The sequence below is a fragment of the Silene latifolia genome, chromosome 11 (assembly GCF_048544455.1).
Source record: "Silene latifolia isolate original U9 population chromosome 11, ASM4854445v1, whole genome shotgun sequence".
Classification (NCBI taxonomy): domain Eukaryota; kingdom Viridiplantae; phylum Streptophyta; class Magnoliopsida; order Caryophyllales; family Caryophyllaceae; genus Silene; species Silene latifolia.
Genome location: NC_133536.1, coordinates 185969298 through 185974731, shown reverse-complemented (window position 1 = coordinate 185974731; position 5434 = coordinate 185969298).

Here is a 5434-nt window from a genome sequence, read left to right as displayed (position 1 = left end):
TCAATCCTGATCACGTAAGTTACCACTCAACAAAGGTTACCTGTCGCCCGAGCTTAACTCATATGCCCCTCATAACATATTCCCCCATTCACACAACCATCACCTCCTGCCAAGTATAACCATACCATTACTATTCAACTATTAGCATCCGCCTCATCTAACCACATCTTATACCCTCTCACAATCATACACAACAATCAGGTCCCTACCAAATCAACCTCTTTAGAATTGCTACCTTTCTAATATACCATCACTCTTAACCACTAGTCACAAACCATAACACTACCACTGTCCGGACATCAAACCTCTTACACTCATCTCTAAACATCACGATTTCTTTCCTATCTTTGGTTAACATCCCAAATAACGAACATCAAATCCACCAACAAAATTTACCTCAACATTCTTCCCAACACTATCCTTAACTGTATCGTCATCTAACTCTCCACCAATATCTCATATCGTGCAGATACTCTATCAGCCTCTTACTCTCTTAATTCCTCAAAACCCATGAATAATCATGTTGTCCTGAAACTCCTATGTAACCGTGAACTCAAATCCTCATGATAGTATCATACATCTTGATGATTCCTTACTTTTATATCACATAACTCCGGTCAACATTTTCCTAGTTTTACTCCCCTCATTCTTTTCTTTTACACTCGACAAAATCAATTAACCATAAAACTCCTTATTACTTCTTCCTAACTCTTTAGTGCTCCGGTTACTTTTTCATTGCTCCAAAACTCAAATCCCATTATTTCTTGTCGATATTATCTCACTCTTTCTTACCATGGATCTTCTCTTATCATGCTATCACTCACACTTATCACCAATCAATCTACACGGTCAGTCTACTCCATCCTTTTTTTTTTTTAATCTCAAAACTCATTTCATACTGTTAACTGCCCAAGGAAATCACACATTAGTTTCACCTCTTGATAACCAAATTCCCCAAACTAAATCTCAATCTACAAATCCACATCGCTGCATAACTCAATCTAAGCTCTTAATACACCATTTCTTTCCTTTTACTTATAACGACCTTTCCATTACATATATCCTTAACCAACCGAGTAATAACTACCTCCCTTCATAATCCTTAAACATCCAAAGTTACCACCATATGCGTCTCTCATTTCAATCTTTCATTCTCACGTTCCATAAACTTACATCACCCTTTGCCCACATTCACTTACTTTTACATTACTCAACGCACAATCATATCACTCATCTCGCCTCACAAAATATGCTCTATGCCTCAATAAACCATACCAATCTTCCTTTTCTTTTTCCACTATCTATCACAACACATATAACTCATGTCCTCCCACCGAATTCCTACTCACCACAGGTGCCACTCACTACACCATAAGATTGGGTAACTTACGTATCAAGACCAACATACATGTAAAACAATGCATAAAGAAGCAAAATAACACCTTTGAATTAAACATAATATGCAACGAAGTCAAAAGATAAGCATATGACCCAAAATAGGGGTCACTAGATCGAGTACAGGCCACTCGATCGAGTAAGTGACTTACTCGATCGAGTAGGTGAAAGTCAGAGACACGTATAACAAATTATGAGGGCTACTCGATCGAGTAAGGGGTACTCGATCGAGTACCAAGGTGCACTCGATCGAGTAAGGGCCACTCGATCGAGTACCCTACGCATTTCTCAGCACTGTCCAGTTTTCGTAAAACGGTCATAACTCACTCGTTTCTTGGCCGTTTTGGGCGTGTGACCTATCGTTAGAATCGTAACAGAACAAGCTATCACCTCCAATTGGAATCACATCAAAATCATTTATGCATCTCAAGTTATAACAGTTTAAAGACAACTTTGCTGTAATCCGACGACATAACTATTTGATTTTTACTTCCAAACAACTTAAACAACAAGATAGACAAAAACAACTCAATGCTCATAAAACCAGTATCCCTAACCACATGTTACTATCTTCAAAAGTCAAGCAACAAATAACTCAATGCACATATATCATTCAACTTACCAATCCCATATTACCCACATGTTTTTATTATATAACTTTACCTAAACAAAATCACAATTATATGACATCAAGTATCCCATTCACATGTTACTAGCATAACAACATTATAAAATAACTTCCATCATACAACATGCTTAATCATAAATCATATTATCATGCAACAATTATTCATCTTTTTCCACCAATTAGTCATGCTCTTACTCAAACTTTCAGCCATATAAACTCGTACTACACTACCAACCACACACATATATATACATAACTCTATGTATAACTCAAACCAAACAAACTTCATTTCCGTATTTCTATAATGCCATCTCGTAAAACCACTATCATGCTTTCAATAAATAACTTACGAAATCACATCATCACCATCTTTTCTACACATTCCCCATTCTCCACATGCGTACATCCACCGATTCATACCACACTTTGCTACAAAGATACACAATACACAAGGTAAACACATAGCGATCCCGACTCATATCCTATGTGACCAGTTCAAAATTGTAGGGCGAGTTCTCGAATTTAGGACGTCTCCCAAGCCTTTGCACTAGCTCCTACAACTTTTACCCCGGGTTCATTTTAATTGACTCCCTATGTTCATTAGATTCATTGGTTACAGGTTTCAGGATCGTCGCTCTGATACCATTTTGTAACACCCCCATACTCCAAGTGCCTTACCAGGACCCCTTAAGGCATGGAAGTGCTACTACTCGGTTACCCGAGGCAATGATAATCATAAGAATATAACGAAACGTACTTTATTAAATAAGTTTAAGTGATTACATAACAAAACGAACTGTAAAGTAAAATTACAATTGTTCTCAAACTATAAACCAACTAAATAAAACTGTCTTAACAAACACAGCGGAAGACTAAAGACTCTGACATGTGATGACTCCATCCCCAGCTAGATCCCTCGCGTATCCAAGATATACTGTCAAACAATCGCTCACCACCCCGAATGGATCACCACAGTTTTTAAAACATTTAAACGGGGTCAGTACTAATCACACAATTATATAATCACAATCAGACAGAAATCAACACAGCTCAATTGTCACATCATCCCGAACTCCATCACCAACTCCTCAATACTGACTACACACTAAAGTGTGTAGTCCTGCCAGAGTGCCCATCGCAACAGGTCACTCCACGCCGCCAGTGGGGGACCGCAGCTGTTCCCACCTAATCCCCGCTCATCTCCGTCGAGCGATAAACCCAAATCCATTAATGTGCACATCCCTTCTGTGGCGGGTTCCACAGAAAGCGAATAATGGGCATGAAGTCACTCCCGCAAGTGACTTCACTCAGCCAGGGGCGCGCCCCGAAGAATACAGACAGATACAAACAATCACAACTACTAAATAGCAATCAAAACCAACAACCGTCGCAATACTCGTATGATAACAATCAACAAACACAAATCACCACCAACACATTATGGGACTAATACTGAGTAGAGAAACCCTACCTGGAAAGCAATACAGTCAGACGATCTCAATAGCTGTTATCAAAAAGCCTCCTCTACGAATCCTCCTCCTAACATAACATCACATATATCACTAACCACACAAAACTAACACAAATCCCCAATTTCCAAAATTAGGGTTTAACGAAACTTAATTAAAGATAACAAATTCGGTACGTAGATCTTACCCTCGACGCAAGGATCACAAAGATGTAAAGAAAGATGAATTCCGACCTTCCAAGCTCCGGGATTTGTCAATAATGCGAAGAATGCGAAGTACGTAGGTTGAAATCTCTTTTTCAAAGTAATTAGGTTTGTAAAGCGTTTATGAAAGTGACGGAAAGGTTTAAATACTAATTCGCATTATTAACAAAACCCGATAAAATATTACCCGCAAACCGGGCTACTCGATCGAGTAACTGACGTACTCGATCGAGTATCAAGGCTACTCGATCGAGTACCCTACAGGTCAGAAACTATTTTAAAACGCAAAACACCCTTACTCGACAGAGCAAGGCCCACTCGATAGAGTACCCAGAGACTCATAAAACCGTAGTATTACATATAAGCTCAAAAAATTTTGATTTTTGACATCATAAAACTAAAATGTAATTGATAAACTCTATAGTACTCGAAAAAAATACACAAAAACTCAAAAAGTCATTAAATATGATGTAGTACATCTGATATACAATCCTTTTTCTCATGATTAAAGTGAGAGTGTCACAATTCTTTACATTTACGTAAAAATTTTGAGAAAATTATAAAACCTAGACCATTAAATCCGTTAAAAAAAAAACATTTGGAAGAGTAATTGTATTTATTACAAACAAAACTAAAGCTAACTACTAAAAGATCGGTTTTTATAGTGTGGAAATAAAAAAATTATATTGCGACAAATTAAATACACATGAGCTTTTGAGAAAGTTTAAATAATGTGATAACGAGTATGTATGTACACAGTGATCACGGGTGTATTTGAATAATCAAAATAAAAGTAATGAATTAAGTACAATAGTGTTATAACAACATGAAAAAGTAGAAAATATATTACATTTTTCTTTCATAGTTTCAATTAAATATGTATACGTCAAGTATAAACGACATTGATTATGACTAACTAGATATTATTTTTAGTGAACTATTTTATATGTTGCTTCGTATTTTTTAAATACTTTAAAGTTAAACCTCAAAAAATAATATTTGAGAATGTTCAACCTATTTTATTTATAGGTAAAATCTTAAAAATCATTATATATACTCTGTAGTTGTTTAAAAAAAATTGCAAATTTCTAATAGAAATGTTTGACACATAGCACATGCAAGACACAACCAAAATATTCGAATAAGTTTAGTTTGGACCTTATATGTTTGATCCATAAATATCACACGGTATACTTAAAAATTGAAAAGTGCCTAAAATTATATTCACATTATTTTGAACATATATTAACTAATTTGGAGCATAAATCTAATTTAAGAACTAAATGTTAATTGTACCATTATTCGAATACATTTTATTTTAATTACTATGATATTTGATTAGTTACAAAATTATTTATAAAACGTTGATCATGTATAACTAATTATCACTTATTAGTTACTCCGTATAATTAAATTGTATGTATTTTATTTTAATACATTGAAGTTAAACCTAAAAAAATAAGATTTGAGAAAGATTAATTTATTTTATTTATAAACAAAAATATTAAATGTCATATATAAATTATATTATTTTTCTTCAATTATAATAATAAAAGTTTCAAACAGGTCGCGCGAAGCGCGGATACTATCTAGTATAATATATAATACTTAAGCAACCTTAGCTCAAAGCCTCAAACCTAGAATCATCTAATACGGGTAACTTAATCCAACATATCATAACATATCAATATTATTCTGATCTTGATATAATACAATATATACCGATATCTTCTCAAACA